The sequence below is a fragment of the Mus pahari genome, chromosome 14, assembly GCF_900095145.1.
Source record: "Mus pahari chromosome 14, PAHARI_EIJ_v1.1, whole genome shotgun sequence".
NCBI lineage: Eukaryota > Metazoa > Chordata > Mammalia > Rodentia > Muridae > Mus > Mus pahari.
In genome coordinates, this window is record NC_034603.1 from 46942942 (window position 1) to 46955256 (window position 12315).

Consider the following 12315-nt stretch of genomic DNA (forward strand, 5'->3'; position numbering starts at 1 on the left):
CCCCAGGCTCAGGGACAGAGTCCAGACGGAAAGCGGGTTCGTTCTCAGTCACCAGACTGTCTTGTGCTTTTCCTGGCTGCTCCTTCTGCCCGGCAGCCAGCAGGAGAGAAGGCGGTGCTCAGGGGAAGATACCAGGAGAAGCTCTGCTGGCCATGTGTGCATGAGCCCTGGGTGGTCCCGCAAGATGCTGTGGCCATCAGTACCACTGTGATGACCTCATCTGGGAGACAGCAATTCAGTCTGCAGCCTGAGGATCCTTGGCTGGGATGATGGGGAAGAACAGGAATGTTTCTCAGAAGAACGAAAAAAAAAAAAAAAAAAGATAAAGGAAGCATTCCTGGCAGTGCATAGTTCTGCCCCATTGGAGCCACCAACTGTGCCCGATGGGAGCTACATAAGACCCTGCCTCAAGCTGGCTTTGGCCTATGTAACAGAGGATGAGAATGAACTTCTGAGCCTTTGAGCTTCTGGGGTTACAGACAGGCATCACCACACCCAGTTTATATATTGTTGGGTGCCCATGGCTGAGGATTGAACCCAGGGCTGCATGCATTCTAAATAGATACTTTATCAAATGAGTTTCACCCTCAGCCCCGTGAGGTTCTTTCAAAACATATTTAAATGTGTATTTAAAAGTGAGCGGGTGCGGCCCCTCACGGTGGGTTTATAGGCAATTGTGAACCACTTGATGCAGATGCTGGGTCTGGGGTCTTCTGCCAGAGCAGTGAAAGCTTTTAACCACGGAGCCATCTCTCTAGCTCCCCATAAAGTTCTAACAAAGGCTAGTTAAGAGACTACCCAAGCAGGAGTGATGGCACGTGCCTTTAATCCCAGCAACGACAGCCTCATCTAACCCCCTGCTCCCAGGGCTGTTCCGGGTTTGTCTAGACAGCAGTTAAGAACACGGTCGCCTCTTCCAGCAGAACTAAGAGTCTGTCCTCACCCTCACACCCTCACCCTTGAGCTGCCTCCCTGTTTTTCTTCTCTTCTCTTCTCTCCAAGTTTACTTAGGCTGGGCCAGGACCTGCTCTTTAGCCCAGGCTGGTCTTCAAACTTGAGGTCCTCCTGCCTCTGCCTCTCACGTTCTCTCACTCCTGGCTCTCTGACTGTTCATTCTCACCTCTGAAGTTTGTCCACACAGCTGGAAACGGAAGGGGCCAGTAGCTAGCTGCTCCCTCTGCCAGGATCACCCAGCCTCTGCAATCTTCCTGACAAGTACCCACATACTGATCTGAGGCTGCATTGCCCCTTTAAGAAGTCCTCTCCCTTAAGAAGTCCTCCCCATTTGGAAGTCCTCCCCATTGGGAAGTCCTCCCCATTGGGAAGTCCTCCCTGGCAGCTTTCCTTGCCTGGCTCCCAAGAGTCTTTCAGGGACTCTTAAGCTGTAGATTGAGCTTGTTGTTTTGCAGGTCCGTATCCCTGACAGACTCTGAGGACTTGAGGCCACAGGCTGAGAGCCATTTACCTTACTGTACCTAGGACTTGGCAGCTGTGGATCTTGCCAGAGTGAGGGCACACACCTGGACTCCTAGCTCTCAGGAGGCAGAGGGAGGAGGGTAGTGAATTTGAGGCTAGCCTGGACTACATATCAAGACTACACATCTCAGAAAACCAAGGGCTGCCTTGTGGCTCAGTGGTAGACTAAGTTCTTAGCACGTGCAGGGCCCACACAAGAGGAGAAAAATAGTGGGTCCTTGAAGTGCAAATAGAAGAAAGGACAACACAGGAAAGAGGAAAGGGAGGGAGAGGAGGAAGCACAGAGAGAGGAAGAAGTGACTTGCTTTTTTTTTTTTTTTTTTTTTGTCTTTTCCACATTTGCATCCCAGAGTCCTTCCACTTTAAAGACTCAGTCCTTCTGTCAGGACAGTGTCAGCTGGGAGGAACCCTGGGCTGGGCTGCCTGACTGAGACTCATTTCCACCCCACCCCTGACCACAGCATCACACCCTGATTCTGCTCGTTCTGTTTCTACTGTTGGAAGTTTTATTATGAGGCAATACACACGCCTCCCCTCCCCAAACTCAGACGTGGACAGTGGGATGAGTGTTTGAGGTGAATACGCTCATGTGAGCAATGTCTCACTACGAGTGACGCTGAGAACAGATCTCTGCCATCTGTCTGCAGTCCTTACCCACAGGGGGAACACTCTCTGGACTCTTCCCTGGTAACGCCCCTGCCGCATGCTTCACGTATCCTTGGGATTACAACATGCACCCTTCTGAATATAACTTCCATTAATGCTACAACTGCCAGAGTCATTCAGCGTGGGGACTGACAATTCATTCCTGCTACATAGAAGGACTTTAACTTTTCCTGCGCATGCCCTCTTTGGATCTGAGAAAATTTTACACAGCTCTGGGTTCGGGGTTGGATAAAATGGGTATTAAAATCAAACCTTTACTGATAATCAACCATAAACAGCTTAATGGCCAGCCCAGAATTGGAGTTTATTAGGAAGATATTTGGTTTGGTTTGGTTTGCCTACAACAGGCTTCTTCTCCATAGTCCTGGCTGTCCTGGAATTCCCTATATAGATCAGGCTGGCCTTGAACTCACTCTGCTGGTCTGGGTCAGTTGGTTAAGGTCTTGCTGTCAAGGCTGATAACCTGAGTTCCCTCTCTGGGATCCATAAGACTGAAGGAGAGAACCAACTTCTATATGTTTTCATCTGACTACCTTATGGGGCTGTGGTGTGTTCTCATTCACATATAACACACACACACACACACACATAAATAAATAGTAAGTAACTTAAAACAAATTCATCTTGACTGAATATCTGATACCACAGGGCATAGATCATCTGCAGTGTTTTTCACAATTGGTTGATAATGTTGAAATTTTTAAATGAAATAACTTGATTTATTTTATTTTGTGTATATGAGTTTTTGCTCACATGTATGTCTCTGTACCACGCATGTGCCTGGGAACAGGAGGAGGGCCCTAGCAGGGTACATGCCAGGTCATGGCCCACAGTGACCTGTACCGTGGACAGCCCGCTTGACTCAAGGGTCAACTACGAATGAAGGGAGAGTGAATAGAGATGTAGAGCCCTGTCCTGTGGCTTCATGGGGTGTGGGATGTAAGGTGTCAAGATGGAAGAGCAGGGAGGGAAGAGCTGGGAGAAACTAAATGGAGGTGGTTGGGGGCTGAGGAGGCAGGAAGCTTTGGGGAGATGTGGGGAGAGTTGAGGGAGAAGCCTCGGAAGGAAGGGGTGGGGGAGCTCTCTAAGCTTTGTTAGCCTGACTCTAAATCCCTTGTCATCTTTTCCTCAGGTTAATGTGACAAAGAATGAAAAACTGTTGGTGGGGGGGAACAAAACAAACACAGACACAAACCTTGTGGGGGTTCTGCAGACCAGAAGTCTGAAATCAAGGTGTGATGGGGACCACAAGCCCCCTTAAATCTTGCCTGCCTTTTCCTGCTTCTGATGGTGTCTGTATATTCTAGAGACAGGTCCCAGCTCAGACGGTGAACTGGTAGGGCCCACAGAGCCTGTGGGGAAAGTGGGGGCCACAAACAAAGCCCCTGTCATTCTCCTTTGTCCTTCAGAGCATTGTGTTGATGAAGGTCCAGTCTGTCCTCTGGCTTCCTTTGGTGGCTTATGCTTTGGTGACATAACTAAGACATTCGCCAAACCCCAGGTGCCCCCCCTGTGTCTTCTCCCAAGGACTCCACAGAGGTTTGTTGTCTTCTTTTCGATAGTATCTCAGGCTGGCCTCGAACTCTATGTACCAGAGGTTGACATCAAGTTTCTGGTCCTCCTGCCTCTACCTGCTAAGGAGTAGAATGACAGGCATGTGACACAATGCTCACCTCTTATAGTTATTTTATGTCTGCCCTGCACTTTGAGTCTGACAAGCTTAGAAGGGTCCTCAGATGAATTTATAAATGACATGTGGTCAAAGGGGCAGAGCTCCTTTCCAGCCCTTTCCCTCCCCCCTGCCCGGGTGGCCCAAGCTCTTTGGAGCTGTCATCTGAAGTGCCGTGCTCTGAGTGGAAGGGAGCTCTCATGCACAGCAGTGTGGAGACATCTTTAGGTAGAGACCACAGTGCAAGAGGCCAGCAACAGAGAATTGGCTCTTCAGGCTCTGCCTTCAACAGAACAGGGCCAAGTGGAGCAGGCTTCCCTTGGGGTGGAACATGTGGTCAAAAGAGGAATCCCTTTTAAGAAGAGCTGAGCAAAACCACTGTTGTTGCCATCATCACCACCACCATCATCATCATCACCACCACTGTCACCAACATAACCAACATCACCAGCATCACCAGCAGCATCACCATTACCAGCAGTATCACCAGCATCACCGTGAGGATTAGCAGATCCTGCCGAGCATCAGTGGGCACAGTGAACAACCAGATCTCACACTGCTGGTAGGAATGAAAATTGCCATGCCTATTGTGGAAAAGGCAGTTGGGCATATGCCTTGCCCATGAGTCTACAATCCTAGGTCATAACCAGTGTCAGTGAGCAGCTAGATGCATCTAGTCCTAGCCCTCCCTCAGGAGGCTGAGGCAAATGGATTCCTGTGAGTTCAGATCAACCTGGTTTACATAGCAAGTTCCAGGCCAGCCAGTGCTACATGGTGAGACCATGTCTCAACTCACACACACACACACACACACACACACACACACACACACACACACACACAAACCCACATAAGTGAGCACATGTGTTGCTCAGACACTTTGAAGAATGTTCACTATAGCTGTGATTATTTGTTTGCTTGCCTGCTTTGGTTATGGTTTTTGGAGACAAAGTTTCTCTGTGTAGCTCAGGCTTTCCTGACTCACTCTGTAGACCAGGCTGGCCTCGAACTCAGAGATTTGCCAGACTCTGCTCCCGAGTGCTAGCATTAAAGGCATGCACCACCACTGCCCCACTACAGCTGTATTCTTAATTGGCAGAACTTGGTGGAAACCCAAAGTCCACCTACATCAGAATGAACGCATCACAGTGGATTTACATTATGGGATGTCATCTGGCCCAGCTTCTGACACTATGGATTGGGTCACACACACACACACAATATGCATGCTTTGCACCACACATGTCTGAAGGAACCTCAACTCAGAGTAGTGGTTACTGTATGTTATGGCTGCATACAACTGTGCTCTGCCCTGTGGAAACAATGGTCTCATTAGGAAGAGACTCAGTATTTCCCTGTCGCTTCAGCAGTAAGCATCCCATGGATGTATCTTTGGATTCTCTTGTGTTTGAACCTTTGGTTTTAAAAATTGCTGCTGGGAGGGCAGAGCGGTGGCTAAGTGCTTAAGAGCACTTGCTGTTCTTACAGAGAACCCGGCTAGGACCACATGGTGGTTTATAATCATCTGTAACTCCAGTTCCAGGGAATTTGATACCTGCTTCTGACCTCCATGGGCACCAGGCATGCATGTGCACAGACATACATGTAAGTAAAACACCCATACATATAAAAATAAAACTAAGAAAAAATTTAAAAGACAGACAGACGGACAGGTGGGCCTACAGGCTGAGGCAGCAGGGGCCATGTCAGCTTTAGAGCAGTGGTGCCAGGACCCAGCTGTGTGGACACAGGCCCTGAAAAGAAGCAAGAGCATCCTCGTGAGGAGGCGATGCATGTTCAGTGACCAAAGAAGAAAGCCAGGGTGTGTAGATAGATGGGGTGTGACCACAGAGCTGATGAGAAGCAACTGGGATATATTTTCAGAGTTAAGGTAGCTGAATTTGCTGATGTGTTGGATGTGGCAAATGAATCCAAGAAAAGAAGGACCAAGAAGGAGACGGTTATGGTAACACAGAAATCCCAGGACCTGGGAAGTGAAGGTTGAGGGTGGCAAACTTAGGCTATCCTGGGCTACAGGCTGAGACCTGGTTTTTGTTTGTTTGTTTGTTGTTTTTAAAAAGAGGAAGAGAAGAAAGGAAAGGGGGAGGAGTGAGGAAGAGAGAGAAGGATGGAGGGAGGGAAGGAGGGAGAGAAGAAAGTAAAAAGAAAGAAGGAAAGAAAGAAGAGAAGGTAAGATAATGGTAATAATAAGAGTGTCTGTGTGAGTGTAATCTAAGTAACTGGGAGGCTGGACCTGCCACTTCCCGAGACAGGACAGAGTCCTGGGGAAGGTATGGGGGAGAGGAGAGTACAGAAGTTTGGGGTTGTACCTGTTAGTTTGAAATTCCTCTTGGATTCCCAGGTGGAGATTTTTGAGGTGGCAAAGTATAGAGCTGGTGAAGAAGCCAGGATCTGGGAGCCTGACCATGAACTTGAAGCTTTTTCAGGATGGCTGGCAGGACCTCCTGGTAGAGCTCCCTAAAACCCTGGGACTCCAGTAGCATCCTGGTGTCCTTCATGTCATCCAACCCCCAAGATGAAGGATGGTCCCACTGGCCCCACCTCCTGGCATCCACACTCACAGAATCCCCCCACCCTCCTCTTTCACACACACACCCTGCCCCCTGCTATCACAGAGCAACAGAACATAGCTGATCCACAGGACAAGCTATTGCAGAAATGCTGGCTTGGGAAGGCCGAGGTTAGGTCACGGCAGACATCCTGACTGTCACTTGCTCGTGGTAAGCATCCTTGAGTAGTTGTGTGGAGAAAGTAAGGACTGAGCCGCTTACCACAGGTAACTACAGTAATGGCCTTTCTCCTTGCTGTGAGCAAATACCTAACACAGGCAATTTAAGGATGAATGCTTTGGATTCACTCATGGTTTGCGAGGGTACTGTCTATCAGAGAAGCTACGCCACCAGCTCCTGCTGCTGGGGATGGAGCCCCAGCTATCTTGCCTTCTCTGATGAGGTCATGGTTGACTGGGGACTAGAAGGGGAAACCCCACACTTTCCATAGGCCTTCCAGTTCCTTTTTGTGAAACCCTGTGACAAAGCTTTATCTGTAGTGCCCTTTCCAGGGCCATCAAGAAGACAAAAACAAGCCGGGCGGTGGAGGTGCATGCCTTTAATCCTAGCACTCGGGAGGCAGAGGCAGGTGGATTTCTGAGTTCGAGGCCAGCCTGGTCTACAGAGTGAGTTCCAAGACAGCCAGTACTACTCAGAGAAACCCTGTCTCAAAAAACAAACAAACATGAAGAAGACAAAAAACAGGAGCTCAAGTAAGTTAGTGTCTGAAAGAGACTGTCACATAGCAGGGGTTTCCAGTGACTGTGGTGTGGGAGGCAAAACTGTGGACCTTAGAGATCATCATCTCTTTTGATATCTTCAACTTCTTTATGAACAGGAGCCATTTAGACAGTCCCCACACCTTGAATTCCCCAGTTCGACCAGAGGAAGTTGGGTCAAGGCTAGGAGGTGAGGAAGCTGTCAGAGAAGTTTCCAGAAGAAAGAGAAGAGTTCCATCCCACTGCGGTCTTTATGATAGATATCTATCTGTTCATTCATTTAGCTATGCATATGTGTGTCTTCCTCAGTGTATGCATGTGCACCACCTTTATGTTGTGCCCCAGGAGACCAAAAGAGTGACAAGTGGTTGTGAGCTACCCTGTGAGCCCTTGGGACAGAAGCGGGATTCAGCAAGGGCTCTTAACCACCGAACCATCCGCTCAGCCCCACCTCCATGTCTCATTAGTTAGTTAGTAACCAGGAAAGTGTCAACAGTCCTTGTTAGTTATATGCCCTTCTAAGCAAGCACCGTCTCAGCGTTTCTCAAAGGCCAATAATCCTTTATTAAGTAGCTACTGTATGGTGTGAGCACCTCAGGTGGTTCTATTCAGTTCCCCCAGCAACCTTGCAAAGCTGAGGTGGTGTCCTCCTCCTCAGCTGAGGAAGCTCTCACTCAGGCCACTCACCCTAAGTGAATGATCAGAGCAGCTAGACCTGGCTAGATTTCGTTAGCTATCAAAACCCATGGTTTCAGGAATGCTAGAAATCCTCCAGGTCTGAGGCTCTGGAGGACAAGAAGGCTTGGCATTGGGAAGCTGAAGCTAAGAGGTGACCTTCAGGGCTGGTGAGATGGCTCAGTGGGTAAGAGCACCCGACTGCTCTTCCGAAGGTCTGGAGTTCAAATCCCAGCAACCACATGGTGGCTCATAACCATCTGTAACAAGATCTGACGCCCTCTTCTGGAGTGTCTGAAGACAGCTACAGTGTACTTACATATAATAAATAAATAAATCTTTTTTAAAAAAAAAAAGAGGTGACCTTCAGCCTTCAGGGCCTCCAGGTCCTTCCACACGTCATAAGAAGGTATCCAGGACCTCGGGGGTCATCTGGTCATTCTTCCCAACTTCCTTCGTGTTAAAGATGAAGCAACTGGGATTCTAGAGGCTAAAGCGTTTATCAGGTACTCCAGGTGGCTCCTTCGTTACTCAACACTCCTTCAGGGGACAGTCTTGTGCTTTACTGAGAAGTACTGCCTGGTCCTTGATCTGAAGCTACCCAGAGAGCGCAAGTATTCTCCAAACACGGACTCCAGGCCAGGCATTGCATACATGTTATCTTGTAATAACTCCAGGAACCAAATATTTTCATTCTCATTGTTTGGGTAATTTTTATTTGTGTGTGTGTGTGTGTGTGTGTGTGCGTGTCTGTCTGTCTGTCTGTCTGTCTCTATATGTGTGCCTGTGTGTCTGTATGTGTTCCAGGTACATGCAGATGTCAGAAAATCTTCTGGCTTTCTGGGGTTGGGTGCTGGGTGCTCTGGAACTGGGGCTCTAAGTAGTTGTGAGCCGCCTGATGTGGGTGCTGGAAACCAAACTCAGGCCAGCTGCCAAAAAAAAAAAAAAAAAAAAAAAAGCAGCAAGTGCTCTAACCACTGAGCAATCTCTCCAGCCACTTCATTCATTCCCATTTTTAAGCTGAAGGAATTGCAGTTCAAAGAAGACAAGAGTTTGATGAAATAGGATTTGAACTCAGATATGGTTGGCTCCCAAGTGGGCAAAGCTCTCTCGATACAGCGCTTTACGGCACGAGGAACAGTTGAGTTACCAAGTCAGGTCAGGACTAGGTCAAAGCTATCCTTGTTCTTCCTGGTGAAGCTCAGAACAGACAGCTGTGATTTTTTTTTTTTTAGGTCACTAAGGAGCACATGATTTTCCCATGAGGCTCTGTTCTTAGAGCATAACACCAACAGAAGAGGAAGGAGTGGTTTCAGAGACACCTCTGCTTTGTGCCAAAACTTTGGGGTCCATCTAATCCATATACACATTCATCAATGAGCCCGGTTATGCTACACACACACACCCCAGACAGGGCCATGCTCCTGTTTGATCTCTAAAGACCACAAACACATTCCCTTATTTTTTATTTATTTATTTTTAAAAAGCCGTTTATTTAAAAAAAAAAAAACTGGTTTGTCAATCACATACACAAGCGGAAGAAACACAACTATTGAAGTGGCCCTGTAATACAGACACCAGTGGGGCGTTCACACAGTACCTGAAAATACAGCTAAAAAAGGGGGTCTGCTGAGTATTGAGCTTCGGGTTCCTACCTGACCCCTTGTTGAATGGCTTTAGTTAGCGTACAGTGAGAGGTAGAGTCCCAAGTGTAGTAGCCGCCGTCTCAGGGCTCCATTGAAACAAAACAGAGATGAAAACGCCTTCCCCGGGGAGCGGGGGAGGCCTCGCCTATCATTTATTTCCTTGGTGCCAACAGAAGCCAAGTTTCCCTCCCCAAACGCTTCAGCATTCCCAACCGAAAAGTGTGGCATTTTAATTTTTTTTATTTTTTAGGCAGTGTGCTGGAGACATTTAGCTTTCTTCACCTTCTGATTCGGATTCTTCTTCTGCATTTTGTAACCACTCTACAAATTTCTTCATCTGGTCAAGAAAGACGCTCTTGCCTTCGGCAGCATGTGCTTCTTTATACCACTTCAGCATCGCCTCTTCTCTCAGAACGTCCGGCTTTATGGGCGTGGTGGCGCATGCCTTTAATCCCAGCACTCGGGAGGCAGAGGCAGGTGGATTTCTGAGTTCGAGGCCAGCCTGGTCTACAAAGTGAGTTCCAGGACAGCCAGGGCTATACAGAGAAACCCTGTCTTGAAAAACCAAAAAAAAAAAAAAAAAGAGCACCACGATCTTCTGGAAGGCCTTCATGAAGTGGATGTTGTCGTAGCAGTCAGTATTCCTGAACCTTCTGCAGGAGGACGAGCTCGGACTGGCCTTGGGAACTGAACACGACCAGCAGGGGAGCGTATTGCTTTAGGTGCTTCAGAGCCTGCTCCGCAACCAGCTCCTCCTTCTTGTTCCACTCCACCGCATTCATGATGCAGGTCCAGAGCAGCCCGGTCACGGCTGTTTCCGGAAGATCGTTCCTTTTCATTTCCTCTTTGACGTAAAGCACCACCTCCTTAATGGGGCATTCCTGAGACAGTCGCTCTTACATCTCCTTCTGCAGCTCTTTCCTGGTGCCCAGTGACTGCTGGACTCGGAGAAAGTCCGACAGCTCCTTCAGCCCCGCGTCAGTGAAGTACACACTCTGTCTGTTCACTGGGAAGAGTTCTAGCAGCCTCTTGTCTGTGTTGGCTTTTCTCAGTGAAGAGGTAACGGAATTGGCGTCTTTCTCTGCCATCCAGGCTTTGAAAAGCTTGACAGCGAATGAGGCTGTGATGCCTTCTTTGACTAAGCTGTCCGTGAAGAGACTGGTGAGGATGGTAGCTGGGAGGGTCCCATTGCCCAGCAGGATCCCAGACAGCATTGCCAACTTTGTCTGCTCTGCTTCAGAAAATGCTTTAAGGAAGAGGAGAAGCTTTTTCATTTCATCTTCAAATGTCTTTTCCAAATACTTGTATCTCTGATGAGTTTATTGAAGACCTGAGCATAGTTTCAGATGGTTTCATGATCTTCATTTGCTGAAAACACACAGTGGTTGGTCATCTTGGTCTTGTCACCATCGTCTATGTGTGTTCCTCCAGGGGTAAGCATGCTGCCAGCCACCAGGATATCAAAGAATGTGTCTGCATAGCGATGGTAATCTAATCGGGAGCCAGTAAAATCCAAAAATTTGGCTACCGCTTCAAGGTCATCACCAGCTTCATTAAGCCCCTGGACAAGTGTATCCCTGAAGACTGTGGGTTCAAATTTCTCTTTTTCATCCCTTTTCCGGGTTTTGAACCGCTGGCCTGTTAGTACTGGCTTCTGATGCTTATTCATAAAATTACTGTCCAAGGAGGGAGCGATGACACGCAAGACTGGTGGCTGCGGCAGATCCTGCAGCAGCAGCAGCGGCAGGGGCAGTGGCCGAGGCAGACAATGCTATTTATTTATTTATTTTTCTTCTCAGCCTTATTTTGGTTTCAGTTTTGGTTTTGGAGACAGGATCTCACTATGTAGCCCTGGTTGTCCTGGAACTCACATCATAGACCGGGTTAGCCTCAAACTCACAGAGATCCACTTGCCTCTGCCTTCTAAGTACTGGAGCTATAGGTGTGTACCACCGAGACTGGCCTCTTACCAGAATTTATACTAACATAGTCATACATTTTATTTTCCTATGTGTAATAACCCCCCCCAAACTTTTTAAAAAATAATTATTTTGTGTTGAGAGCAGCATCTTATTGAGCCCAGCCTGGTCTCAAGCTTGCTCTCTCCAGGAGCACTTGGAACTTGTGAGCTTCCTGCTTGCACTTCCTGATGGCTGGGATTACAGATGTGCACCACAGCCCACTTCATGCAATGCTGGCCATCAATCCCTGGGCTTTCTGCATGCTAGGTGTCCTGGTTGATTTCTGTCAACTTGACCCAATCCTGAGGATATCTGGGAAGAGGGGATCTTATTTGAGAAAAATGCCTTCATAAGACTGGCCTGTAGGCAAGCGTGTAGAACATTTTCTTTTAATTAATGGCTGATGTAGAATCCCTTAGCAGGTGAAGAAGCAGGCTGACCGGGCCATGGGGAGCGCACTAGTCAGTAAGCAGCAGCCTTCTAGGGCCTCTGCTTCAGTTCCTGCCTCCGGGTTCCTGCGCTGACTTCCCTCAGTGATGAAGTGTGTCTTCAAAGTTAAGATAAATACTTTCCTCCCTGTGATGATGGTTTGAATGAGAACGGCCCCCACAAGCTCGTAGGTTTGAATGCTTGATCCACAGTTAGTGGAACTGTTTGGGAAGGATTAGGAGGTGTGGCCTTGTTGGAGGAGGTGTGTCACTGGGGGTGGACTTTGCAGTCTCAAAAAGCTCAGTCTCTATCTCTGTCTCTCTCTGTTCTGTCTGTCTGTCTCTCTCTCTCTGCCTCCAGATGTAAACTCTCAGCTACTGCTCTAATGCATGCCTGCCTCATGCTGCCCTGCTTCCCACCATGATGAACATAGACTAACCTTCTGAAACTGGAAGCAAGCCCCAGTTAAATGCTTTCTTTTCTTTTCTTTTCTTTCTTTCTTTT

At 48.1% G+C, this 12315-nt stretch overlaps 1 pseudogene; it reads right to left on the reverse strand.

The window, feature by feature from the left end:
- Nucleotides 1-9663: 9663 nt before the first annotated feature.
- LOC110332243 lies at nucleotides 9664-11118 on the reverse strand (annotated as a pseudogene).
- Nucleotides 11119-12315: the final 1197 nt, after the last annotated feature.